The following is a 14692-nucleotide window of genomic DNA, read 5'->3' as shown; positions in this document are numbered from 1 at the left end:
TTCTCCTAAGTGATACATTAGCAAACTTCAAATCCCCACCAGACCCAGTTAACTCCACTGAATACACAGAAATGTACACTAGCATACTGTACTGTACTAGTCTGTAAGCAACTGCATAGCTGCAGCTGTACCCTGTAGGAGCAAGTACAGGGCAAACCCCATAAATAAACCAACTTGGTGGAACCACAACATTTATTTTATTATTTATTGACATTTGTTAATTGGGAAAGTTCAACTGGGTTAGAAACCCATTTTTAGCGGAGGCCAGGGGAGAAAAGCTCCAAAACAAATATATCAGAAAATAGAATAAATTTATCTGTATATATTTATTCATATATATATATATATATATATATATATATATATATATATATATAGTACATATAATATATACATCTTACATGTCACTTGAGAGTACAAGTAAGCAGAGAGCATTTTGGTTCATCAGATACATTATTGTGGTATAATTGCAATATAATATTTATTACGTTGCAGTTCATACACAAGTAAGGCATACAGTTAGGGTGTCATGTTGAGTCTATTTGAATGGAAGGCAGAGTGGATTGTAGAATAGTACTTAGATAGTATGTTAAATGTATAGTTCTTAGAAAGGAGAGAATAAGAAGGAAAAAGGATGTACAGCATGCAACCAAAAAAACAACTGTAAAAAACAGAAAAACAACAAAATGGGCACTTTGGCAAAAGAAACTCTACCACAAGAATTTAGCGCTTTCATTCTTTTTTAACATATCAAGAACTTCATAAGAAATATTCCACTCTCCATTCTTCCAATTTAAATACAGATCCAAATCAATCACATATGATCAGATAATAATCAATAATCACATATATGCAGAATGTGTAGTAGTTGGGAGAGAAGGTGAAAGTTTCAAAGTAGGCAAAGAGTGAATACAGGATAGTGAGAATTCTATATGAGTTAGAGGGGTAGGGCTGAGATGGGGTGAGGAAGGATGGAAGAGCTGAGTAAGATGGGTATTAGTTAAGGAATTTGCTAGAATGACAAAGGCAGAGACTGAAGAGGTTAGTTTTGATTTGTAGGGCATGGTCATATCCAAGCAGTGGAGAGTAGTTTTTATTTTAGTGCCATTTTGAAATTATTGGTATTCTCTATACTGGGTATATGGCTGGGAAGATTGTTCTAGAGTTTGCCAATAGTATAGGAGTAGAGACATTGATCTGCACTTTTATTGGGCTTGTAAGCTTGTAATAGTTGTTGGCTGAGCGTAGGTTTCTACTTGGAATATGGTTGTGTATGATGGACTGTAGGGCAGGAGCTATTGGGTCTGTAAAATATGTTTTACCACTGTGAGTTGTAGGTAGTTAAGATAGTTGAAGAATTCTAACCAGTTTATCTGTCTGAAGGCACTGCAGTGCATGGTGGGTATGGTATGTTGAACCTATTGCAAATTTGGTTACTTAGTAGTAGCAAGACTGAAGTTTGGTTTTAAGTGTCTGTTGCAGATTAGTGAAAATGGGTGCTCCATATAGTAGAGAGAGGATCAAGTAGGTATTTGCTAGTGCCAGTCTGGTGCTTGGTGCCATGCATTTTTGTGTCTGTAGAGTGTACCGAGTTTGCAGTGTTTTTTTTTTTAACTTTTTGTATATGCTCATTGAAAGTGAGGTTATTGTCTGTGGTGATACCAAGTAACTTACCACTTGGTACTACTTCGATCTCTATTTTGTTTAAAGAGTAGATTTTGAAATCAGATGTATTAGTTTTGGGGGAGAATAGTAAAAGTTTGGTTTTGTCTGGGTTAAATAATAATTGAGCATTGCTAAGCCATGTTTCTATTGAGGTAAATGCATTTTGGGTTTTGAGCAAGAGCTGTGGTAAAGTGAGGAGGGGATAATGGTGGTGTTGTTAGCATACTGGATTATTGTACTGTGTTGGCAGGTAGTGTGTAAGTTGTTATAAAAAATATTAAAGAGGAGGGGTCCTAGAATGGATCCCTGCAGGACACCAGTTTTGTTTGTCTGGTCTTGGGATAGGTAACCTTGCCACTTTACACTTTGTTCTCAATTGTTTAGGTAGCTGTTAAACCATAGTTTTGTGGGTTCAGAGCAGCCCAGGGATGATAGCTGCTGGAGAAGTTTGTCATGTGACACCGTGTCAAAGGCTTTTGACAAATCCAATAGAACTACTAAGGCATATAGGTTGCTTTGTTGATAATGTCTGTGAAAGAAATGAGAGCAGTTGTAGTGTTGTGTCCTTGCCTAAATCCATGCTGAGTGGGTGAAAGGAGATTGTTATTGATGAGATTGTTTAGTAATTATATGTATATACACTTTTAGAGAATTTTGGATAGGGGAAAAAGGATGGAGATAGGCTTGTAGTTAGTTAGTTTTGTAGATTTAACTCCTTTGTGTAGTGGGATGATGATGGCTTTTTTCCAAAGGGTAGGGACATAAGATTCTGTAATGGATCAGTTAATAAGAATGCTCACATGACAGGCTATACAGTTGGCTGCAAGTTTTATGTATTTGACTGGAATAAGGTGAGAGGATGTTGCACAAGGCTTTAGTTTGAGAAGTAGTTTAGAAAGTACTGTAGTAGGTACTGGTTGCAAAGAAAAGGATGGTGCTTCAATATTAAGATTAGATGTCTCCTGGTCCTGGGGAGTAGAAATTGAGGTAGTTTTAGTGATATGTCTTGACAGCAATTTGGTTATACTATGAAGAAGTAAGCTTTGAAGGTATTGGCTATTTTTCTTGGTGTCTTGTGTATGTTTGGGGAGGGGTTTTGTGTGCAGCCAAGAGTGAGAAGTGTCGTGATTGTTTTCCAAAAATGTCTTTGGTTATTTTTATGGTTAGATAGTTGCTGTGAAAAATATTTTTTTATCACTAATGACCAATTTGTTTACTTTGTTGTGGAGTTGTCTATAGTTTTGAAGGTTAGAGTTAATTTTTTTTTTTTTGCCAGTATCTCCATGCTTTATCTCTAGTTTGTAATAGTTGTTTGGTTGATTTGGTTAGCCAAGGAGCATGATTGTTCTTTATTCTTTTTGTTCTAAGTGGGGCAAGATTGTTAAGGGTATCTAGGAATATCTAGGAATATCAACAAGCTAGGAAAATAATTTTGACCAAAAGAAAGAAAAGTAATTCCCAGAATGTTAGAGCCCTTGTCACTAAAATAAATACACAACTCAGGAGCTTAATAAAATCCACCAAAGCCAAGTTTAATACTAAAATAGCTACCCAAGCCAAATATAGTCACAGGGTATTTTAGTTATGTTCATAATCTCAAAAGCCAATGCAGCAATGCAATGAAATGATTGCAAATGATGCTACCTACACTGAGCCTGAAGATATAGCAAACCTACTGTCCGATAAAGTTAGCTCTAAATTTACCCCTCTCTCCCCTCCGTCTGTCCCTCAAGATATACCTGAAACTGGGTCTCCTCCAGTTATCACACATGAACAAGTCCTAAAAGTGCAAATAAAAGCTAAAAATACTTCATCATCAATGGGTCCTGACAACCTCCCTGGATGCATCTTATATAGCATGAAGCATGATTTAGCCACACCTTAACAGCACTACTTAATCTCAGTCTCCGTACAAGTTTTGTACCAAGCAAATGGAAAACATCTATAGTCATTCCCTTGCATAAGGGAGGAATTTCCACAGATCCAAGCAATTACAGACCCATAAGTCTGACCAGCCTTATATGCAAAGCTATGGAAAGACTTACTGTGGAATTGATCAATCTGGACATAGGGAACCTCCAAACACTGGACTTGTCTCAGTTTGGATTCATGGGAAGGTCATGCTTACTCAACCTGAAGGATTATTTTTACAAGGTCACCAAAACAATGGAAGAAGGCAAACTGGTACACACTACATACTTTGAGCTGGCCAAAGCTTTTGACATGATTCCCCACTCAGGCATATTATAAAAGCTAAGCAAACTGGGAATAAACCCCTATGTCACCAAATGGATTGCCAACTGGCTCACAGATGGGATATAGATAATCAAAATAGGGGAAGTTACCTCTACAAAGAGAGCAGTAACCAATGCAGTTCCCCTAGAGTTCTGTGCAGAGATCTCTCATGTTTGGCATCTACTTTTTTGAAGTAAAAGCCAATACTAAAGGGCTCTGGCTGACTAAGTCCATAGATAAATGCAAGCTAAGAGCAGTCATTGACTACCCAAATGGCTTAGCCTTTTGCAGGAAGGTTTGTCTCAAACAAATAACTGGTGCCAAAATCATGGATTAAAACTTAATTTAGGAAGTAGTATACCTCAGACAAATATCACATTAATGGTACGCCCCTAAGAGTTCACCCAGCTGTTCAGGACTTGGGAACTTATGTGGACAGTGACCTAACCTTTGACCAACACGTGTTTATTGCTGTAAGAAAGTCCTTCTATACTGCACAGGTTATAAACAAAGGGATTGTGTCTGGATCTAGGAATGCCATTGTCCCCCTTTACTCAGTCCATATTAAGCCGGTCATTGAATATAATGACCCCTTTGGCATGTAACTGGGCAAATACATACAATAACTGGAGTGACCACAAGGCCTAAACCACATGTCCAATGTGGACTGACTCAAAGTCTTGTTGCTATACTTGATATCCTACAGAGTGCTAAGAGGTGACCTGTGTCTGGCATTCAAGGCATCCACTGACACATTACTGATGGATTTACTGCATATCAACAAGTTAAATTACATCAGAAATACTCTGTTTAAGGATCTAAACCTCTTCTGCAACATCAACAGAGTGGTTAGAGGACAGATGTATCTCACAGAGGATATTACTGCTGTGGAAAAAACTCCTCATACACATAAAACAAAGTTCATCCCCGTCCATTTTCAAGTGCAACTTGGATCTATGGATGGGAAATAGAAAATTTACCCCAGAACTGCCCCCCTATATTAACAATGGACAGAGGCAGCTCCTAAATGCTTTATCCTATGCATGGATCCTCTCAAATTATCTATGGTATGAGCCCCGTTATTTTCATGAGGGGTAATTTATAATTATCAACCATGGGATGGATAAGGCCAATCTATAAACAAAAGGGATAGATTATTTCAAGCACAAAAAGGGAAATAGGCTAGGCTTAAAATGGCCCGCAAGGGCAGCTAACCTACTACTTACCTATAATAAAATTGTGATATTTGTAAATAAGTGACAGTGAGTAGAACTTACCAGTACTGTGTCATGCAGCCAAGAATGGATACAGTTGCATCAGCCACTTCAGCTATATTTCTATTACTTGTTAAAGGGAGCAATCACCTAGACCGAAACCTGTCTTTATGTCTCTTTTCATCATCCAGTTTAACAAAAAAAACCCCAAAAAACAGTTCACTGAGAGAGGTTTCCACAGAGAAGATACTGCCTTATCCTCAACATGCAATGAGCCTGGATTAGCTTGTACTAAGGCAGAGATGGTTTGCTTTGTAACTCCATGCTCCTGAAACCTATTGATGAAATGCACTTTTAATCAGCTTTTTAAACTCATAAATGTATTCATTGCAGCTGTTGCCAATGAAATAGTAAGTTTATAGCACTAAAGCAATGTGCTATGCTAACTGAAAACCCACTGTTCGCTATAAATAGAGATTCCAGAACCCTCTGTACTTGTCATCAGGGTAAAGTGGCAAATATAAGACATTCAGTGCTCTACATTGCATGTTATAAGAGATGTATTACAAACTTGTTAACTGACCTATGGAAGAAGGCTAATGGTCCATCATGTCCACATGACTGTTGCAGTTAGTACCCATGCATCTGCTACTTTCTTTGATGCTATTGGAGTTGATGAGTTACATTTCTAATTGTCATTTTATGGTTGATAATTCATTTTTACAAACAGATTTGGCTAGACAGATAAATTCACTAGTAAAATAAAAAATAGTTTTGAATTTAAGGTTTTTAGTTATAACTTTCCTTGCAAAAGATAGGACAGACCAAAGAGGTATTTGCAACACTGGAATAATGCCTGGGATTGGGGCATCAAACAAAACCAAGGAATCTGTAATAGTACAATTATCTTGACTACAATGCTTAGCAAAAGCTACTAAAATCTATCAAAAAAGATGACACTATGTTGCATTCTATGATCATTTGAACCCAATAAGCATCAAGGGCTTCATTACATTTCTAGATTTTATTTTTTCTTATTTATATATAACAGCAATTTTGTGGAGTGTTAGAAAAACTCAGTGTAAAAATGTCCATGTATAAATCTTCCAGTATAGAGAGGACATTGATTTTCCTGCAGATTTTAAGGTTAGTGTCTTACTTTTCTCAGAAAATTATTCTTTATTTATTTTTGTTGAGTAATTCCAGTATGACATTTCAGGGGGAACAAATTCAGTTCTAATAATTTTATATATGAGTGACAATTTTGACTTACCTTTAGATGGATTATTATTTTATATTAGAAAAGAAGTCTGTGATTTTTGGAATAGTTTTAGTTTCTAGGTCTAATGCTGTTTTAATTTTGTCTTGAATATATTATTTACATGTTTATATATCTCACCAACTACTATTTTCCAGACTGTATCTAGCAATCAGACAATCAGCCGAGTATATTTTATTCCCATTCAGAAAATGATGCCAATAAATTAAATTACTATTCTTTAAGTCAAACATTTTCCTAGTATTAAAACATATTAAGCATCCATTTGTGAAAGCTATATGAAATAATATTAGTAGATCTTTGATTAGATAATTTGAATTCATAAATTTCTTGAATATTAATAGAACTTTATTTATGAAAGGGTAGAGAATAAACGTATGTTTTTTATTCAGTATATACCCTGGGATTCAATAAACTCCATGCAGGAATAGTGCTATTCCTGCACGGAGTGAACCGTGTTTTCATACAGCCCTAACAGCAGCACGCCTTGCATTTTCATGAAGGCACACTACTGCTAAGGCTAAATGGACGTGAACACTACTGAGTGAAGGGGGCGTGTTTAAGTAGTGCACACACATCTAACACAACCCCTGCACACAAAGTGCCATATGGCACTTTTTAAATACATTTCTGTGTCCGTGGACACTGAAATCAAACTAGTAAAACAGTGTCCATGGACACCAAAATAGATAGGGGATCAAGAAAGTAATGCAGGAGGTCTGTGACAGGTTCTGTCACACACCCCCTTCATTGTCAAAGTGCCATACTGCACTTTGCAAGTGCTTTCAATGTCTGCGGACACTGAAGGCAGGAAGCCTGGATTGGAAGCAATGCAGGGGTTGTGTGACAGGTACTGTCACACACCCCCTGCATTGTCAAAGTCCTGTATGGCACTTTACAAGTGCTTTCAGTGTCCCCGGACACTGAAAGCAGCAATCCCAATAGGAAGCAATGCAGGGAGTGTGTGACAGGTACTGTCACACACCCCCTGCATTGCAAAAAAGCCCCATGGCCATACCCCTCAACTATACAGGTTTCCGCAGAATGCTCAGATGCCTTCCTCACATATCTCTCAACTCCTAGAGCAAGAAAGCTGTATAAAGCCATAAATAATGTGGGGGGGGGGACAAAGGCACAAAAATAGGGACACTTTTTAAATATTGCTCTTACAAACTTGGAAAGTTGACAGAATAACAGGTTTTGCATTAGCATGGATTTCCTGAAGGATATGAAATCTGAAACCCAAATGTCTGTCATTATGTTCTGACTTAAACCCGAGTGATTTGCAAATGATTTGTTAGAAAACCCAGTCACATGAGAAATGGACCACAAATATGAGGCAATAAGCTGAACATTCTGCAAAAATCTGTACAGTTGAGAGGTATGCTGCCTCATGTTGATGTCATGCTAATGCAAAACCTATTATTCTAAAAACTTTCTAAATTTGTAAGAGCAATATGTAAAATCTGTCCCTATGTGTCCCCTTACAATTTCCCTTACTGTGACTGACAAGGAGTACAGATACATGTAAATAAAGTGGGTTTATTATTTTTTTTCTTTTCTAAGGCATGTTTAAGCATAGCTGAGCAGGTGTGTGCATTATGGCCCTCTGTTCAGCACTGCTTAAACATCCCATAGGAGATAAATAAAAATATACAGCTAAAATCCTAGTGCAAAGCTAGCATAGTGGTTAGAGTCCTGGCTTTGCATGCAGGCATTCATGGTTTGAGTATTAAGACAGACACTTTATTTTTACATGGGAAAGCATTGTTAAAATGATTTTTATTTTAAATTATGTAGTAATTGATATTTGTCAACCAGGGTAGTGTAGCTGCTCTAAAATGGAAGTGTGAGTGCATATAACGTGAAATCTCCCATGTATGCACAAGTGTCCCATACAGTATAGTCACACCCCAAGGTAATGTAATGAAAGCACGTGGGGGATGTCATGTAAAGTAAATCATATACATGTAATAATATGTCAGTAATGAATTACTCTACAATCCTGATATTTTTTTTAAATGAAAACTAAGCAATGCTAAGCAGTGCTCAGCTATGCTTAGACAGTTTAAGCATTGCTTAGACATAAATTCTAAGCAGCAGTCAGCTCAGCTAAGTGGATTTGCACATTGTTAAGTAGTGCTCAGCAGTTACCCCTTTAAGTACTGTTCAACTCATCCTATCGGGTTTGCACACCACTTAACTGAGCACATTTTCAAAATGGTTCAATGATGGCAAAGGGTGGGAATATAGCCTTATTTAAATGGTGCAGGTGGGAATACAGCCAGAATCTATTGTAGCTTGCTCTGAGTAGGAACTATGTCAGGAATTGGTGAGGACCCATGCTTTCAGGTGCAGTGCTGGGGCATTTTGGAGTCTAAAGTCATGGCTGGGCTCTTTGTAGCAAACCATGATGAGAGACTGTTGCAGGGCCATGGCTCACAGTATAAAGTAGAGGCTGGGACCATCTGGCGCACAATCTCACCACTGCCACTGGCATCCCCCAAACTGGTGAGCAGGTATGGCATCGCTATGCTGACCTAAAGTGGAGGAAGAGGGTGCTCTTGGCCCAGTGGATCCAAGATGCTCAGGACAACCATGCTCCAGCAGTTTGTAAGTATCCCAGATATAGCTGTACCAAATTCTAGCCTGAGTATGTGATAGACAGGTATGCATAATATTTGTTTTCTCCCCCTACAGTTGCAGTGCAGAGGGCTAGCAATGCTGAGGGCCATGTGGACAGACTGACAAGGCTGCACTGACAGGCTGGTGAGTACAGATCTACCTTACAGTATATAGTGAAATAAATAAGAAGGAGTAAATTGTTTACTGTGTTCTGTGTCTAATGATTAAAGAAAAGTTTGCCAGACTAATAGTGATCTACAGCATATGCAATAGTAGAGCAATGTGTCATATAAGTACAATAAAAACCTAAATCACCAACTGTTGTGTTTATTCTAATATGTTATTGTAGAAATAGAATGTGTACAGGTTCTGCACAGAATGAATTAACAGAGGCTGTTCTGACAACCAGCTAGTATGCAAAACAGTAGATTGTGGAGCTGTAAATCAAGATATGCATGAAATATGACATATGTTATGCACTAAGATCGAAACCCTGAATACTAATGTCAAATGTATTATAGTATGTCCTCTGCTGCGGTGCCTTGTGTTAACCTTTGCTTTCCAGATCGTATAATTTCAAAGGATTACTACACAGTACACTATCTGTCATGCATGAATCTCAGGATTACAAGGTCAGACTGTCTAACCCACAGAGTATTAAGCAGAAAACAGTCAAACAAAAGACAGCAGTTTCCCAGTATCTCTGTGTGATGAAATACAACCTTGTCATTCATTTTAGCACACCCAGATATGGTTCGAATACAGGGAGTGGTACTGAGATATGTGTGTATATACACTCAAGAAATCTTGAATATGTGTAGAAACAGTCAGATAGTGGTAACAGAGATATTTTCTCCACAGGTCTTATAGGTAATGAAATGTTTGTAGTAGTTGTTTGAAGGGTATACTGATACACCGTGTACAACGGTCCCACTGTCCAACCCCATGCCTGCAAATGACAACAGGATAGGTATATACACCATGCCCTCTTCCTGATACATGTCTCTCAAGTGTCATGTTGTCATGGCTAGTGGTAACTGCTGCCAATCACCTTGGACACAGATAGGAATCCAGGTGAGCTATGCTAGTAGCAGATTCACACATCATTGCAGGGTACCCCTTCTTTGTCAAGTATGTAAACATGACATGTACAACCCCCCTCCAGTAAAGTGGCCACAGTTTACCCAGTCTGCCACATACCATTACAGATTGACAGTCTAACAGGTATGTATGTGCCTCAGAAGCTATGGACCATAGGTAGATGTAAAGTGAGAGCAGACCTGTAGAGTATTGAGCAGTACTGTTGTGAAAAATAGAAGCTGATGCAGTTGTTACTGGAATATTTCTCTCCCCCCACCCATCATCTGCATCAATAATTATTATTCATATACTACGGGTATGTTTTTCTCAAAACCTATTGTTGGAACATGTGTTCTATTATTGTTCATATATTTCATTGGTTACATATTAACATACCTTGTTCAAATACCATTATTGGTGGCTTGTTGCCATCAATGCAACTTGCATGCTGTTAACATACTTAATGTTGCTCCATTTATGCATGTGTTCTGTCTGCTATGCAACCATTTCAAATCTGTTGGTTTGGGTTAATTGGAACACCCACACATGCTAACTAATTTTGAAATGTGTTGTTTATAACTAACCAATATATCGGAGAAAGCCACAACACCATAGCACTTTTGGGAAAGCAGATCCTGGCGGTTCCGCCTGTCCTGCCCCATCTGGCCATGGCATCGGGCCCCGGCACATCTGGGGCCCAACCTGAAGCATCCTCCTCTGCTGGTCCTGCACCAACTTTGGAACTACCTTAGGTGACAGGGCCCCCCCAGGCATGGGCGCGAAGAGCAGCCCCTCACCTGCAGAATGTTCTGGGGTATGGTGCGCAGCATCTAATGGTCCGAGTTGGGTGGGCAGCTGCACCAGATCGAGGGCCATCTGGTGCACCTGGAGAGGCAGGCTGACCCTGTTGTCCGGCTCCCAGCACAACTACCTTTGCGGTCATGAAGGTGCGGTGTTGACTGCCCGTGGCACATCACTGGCAACCCATTAAAGACTGAAGTCATAACATAATACCATATATTTGATTGTCAGATGTCATATCCTACGGAGTAGACCTGTGAATCCAAAACCGTCTTTGCTGGCAACTAAATGTGTTTCAGCTGGGTTCATAAAGTGTTACTATTGTCCAACCTTTGCCCACCAGTGATGTGTGCCTTTGTGCAGATGTCTTGCTCTAACAGGCGCTAGGTGTCTTAGCATGAAACCCATGTCAATGCAAGCATACTTTGTCCTGTAGGATGCCAATATTTGTGCAGTCACTGACACCTGCTTCGCAGCTGTGGAGAGCACACTAACCATGCCAGGTAACTCATCCCAGCATACATTTAGACCCCAAATGGAGGGCTACAAAGCCACAGGAGGTGGGGTTTTAAACATTATCATACACATACACACCTCCAGGCTGGCCAAACAGTATGACATATGGGAGACATCCCGGGTGCAGTTAACAGTTGACAAAACACCTACTTAAATCATAGCTATCTACAGGCCTCCAACCATGACTCTGGACACCCACCACACCTATTGGGACTTGCTGGAATCTGTCAGGATTCAATCATCTACCCTGCTCCTGGGTGACTTTAACTACCCAACCATAGTGTGCATGACCTATTCCACCTGAACGTAAATGCACAGAGATTCCTAGGCTTTGTCAATGGCAATGCAGTGGCTCATCTGGCCAGCGCTCCTATGACAGGTGGAAATATCCTGTACCTGGGCCTAACGACATGAGTAGCCACTGTAGCACTCCTACAGTGTCATCCTCTTTAGTAAGATCTGACCACATAGCCATCAATGTTCAGGTCACCCCCCCCCCCCCCCCCGTCAGAGTAAAATAAAATAAACTTCACACAAATGACTATAAATCCCTTCAGAGCAGGTAGAATTAGCTTTACAGCCATGTCCCATTAGTTGGAACTAGCAGTTGTGTCCAAGCCCACACCACAATACTATGTGAGCACTTACACAGCTGTATGGACTCAGCAGTACCTGACAGGAAAACATCATCTCCCTCTAGGTAGGGTAAACATCCACGGTGGACAGCAGCACTACACAAATGCCATAATAGGTGGAAATAATTGCTGGACAGGGCCAAGAAGGAACAGATGCCTTATTAGAAGCAATGTCACCTTGGTCTGAACAAGCAAATAAGGTCACAGGTGAATTACCCTAAGGCTATCTTTGAGTGTAAATTGGACACATCCACCAAGGCCAATCACTAGGCCTTCTACACATAAGTCTGCAATCCCAGAGGCAACACCTAAATCTGCTCTGTAGTGGTGGTCAATAACACCACATACACATATGGCATAGATATAGGGGACTATAGTACAGTGTAGCAATGTCATGCTGTGTAAGGTGCTGTCTGCTGGTGGTAGTCATGGGTACACATTGAGGTGTATGTACCTTGTTAGCCATGATGCACTATTGCTGTTAGTACTGTTAGTACTGTTGCCTGACTGTAGTGTCATGCACTGTATTCTGGTTGTGTTCCAGGTGTCTGTGTATCTGTAGGCTGTGGGCCTGCTGACAGTAGCAATGATGAGTAAGGCAGAGTGGAAACACTGATCTTTTCATAGCCAAGGTACAGCTGTATATCTACATGTTTACTAGGTGTGTTTGCATGCAACAGTGTGTGAGGGACAATTGTGGCAGACAGTGTGACCTTGCATATATACCCTTGACACAGCCACCTAGCCTTCATACATGTCACCTGGGTGTTCTATAGGATCACAGGCTCACACATACAGAGGAGGTTACTTGAGTACTGGCACTAGGTTCCTCACAAGCTTAGCCATTACTTTAACTGCAACAGATTCATCTATCAGCACTTGTTGCCCCTGCCATTTCTGTCCCATCCACTCAACCTTCATGCAGTTGATGAAGGTATGCCTGGAACTGTGTATGACAGGTTTGGGGTATGAATTTTGACACAGGTCAGCCTGTGTTAGTCTAACCTGACAATCTCTAGCATGTGTGTCTGCTATCTCATATGCATGTCTGGCCTCTTGTGCTTGTAGTGCACATAGAGTCATAGTCTTGTACATGGGGCAGCTGACAAAGGGCTGAGCACAGCCCCTACCTGCACAGTCTTATGAACAATAGCACTAGATACATAACACAAATAGCACAGTGGTACTGTAGTGTGGCAGTGTCTGCCACTACTTTTGAAGTGGGTGACAATTGCAGGGGCTGTTAAGATTGCCAATAGTGGGTTCAGAGACCCTTAACATGTTAGAGCCATCTGACATACACACACACACACACTGCTGCATGGGGGCATGCATTGAAACACACATGCATGGAGGTGACACTTCTCAGAGTAGATGGCCTACTCATCTATCAATGTACAATACACAGTGATATGACCATTGCATGCACCACAGTGGCATGGTGTTAGAAATTTTGTAACTGTGCTTGTACAGTGGATGACATCTGTATGGGCTGACACTAGGTTGGCAATGGGGGAGTTACAGGGTGGAAGAGGCACACAAAATGGTATAGTCATCACATACACACACTGAAGACAACCACAGGGGCTGTGCATACAGAAACACATACACAGTTGCCAATAGACATATTAGTAACCCTAAATATCCACTTGTATTTACTATAATGCTGCATACACATGACATGCACCACATAGATTATATGCCTGGGACATAATATATAACCTCTTACAACAGATAATCTTGTGAATGCCTTCATGGATGGTGGGATAACCCACCAGACATAGCGATTGGTCTTGTCTACTGCTCCTACAAACCTGCACAAGTGATAGAGTGACAGACGTTGTATCAGCATGATGTGTCAGTAAGGTACAATGTCTGATGCTGGCATGTGTGTCAGTATGGTAACTGTGAGATATCTGGCAATGATATCACAGGAATGCTCATTGTCAGGGGACACAGACCATATTTAGGTTGGAAACATGTAGATATCCCATGTGCATCTGTACAGATGACTGGCATGGGCTGTATAGTGTTACATGGTATGTGAGGCAGATGCTATTAACACGGTCTTTAAAGTAATGTCATGGGTAGGGGGTCAACAGGCCTTAAAATGGTATAACCTACACACACAACAGCCACAGGGGATACGTTTCACACACACTACTATAGTTGTTAGTATTGAGATTAGAACCTCTACCTATCTAATTATTTCCACTATAGTATCACACAGTTATTGCACACACCTCAGAGCTTAGAGTGGTTCTATGTGTATACAGGTACATCTAAGGTGAATGACATTAGGAGGCCTTGTAAAGTAGGGGAATGGGATGTGTACTGGGTAGTACATGCCTCAAAATGGTATAACTCACACCCCCAGAGGATATGATTTTCACCCAAACACACAGGGATGATGTGAGTCTCACACACACACACACACACACAGTTTCACAGTTGCCAGCATTGAGTTTAAAAACTCTATCTACTGTATCAAGTTATGTGTACTATAGTGTTACACAGTTATCACACATGCCATGGAGCTTATAGGATTTAACAGTGCCACAAGGTATGTCTAAGGTGATTACACCAAGAGCCTTTGTAAAGTATGGCAATGGGAACTGTACTGGGGACATCAAAATACATTA

This window comes from Protopterus annectens, chromosome 7.part0, assembly GCF_019279795.1.
Source record: "Protopterus annectens isolate FY-2018-M chromosome 7.part0, PAN1.0, whole genome shotgun sequence".
Taxonomy (NCBI): domain Eukaryota; kingdom Metazoa; phylum Chordata; order Ceratodontiformes; family Protopteridae; genus Protopterus; species Protopterus annectens.
This window is presented reverse-complemented; position numbering follows the sequence as displayed.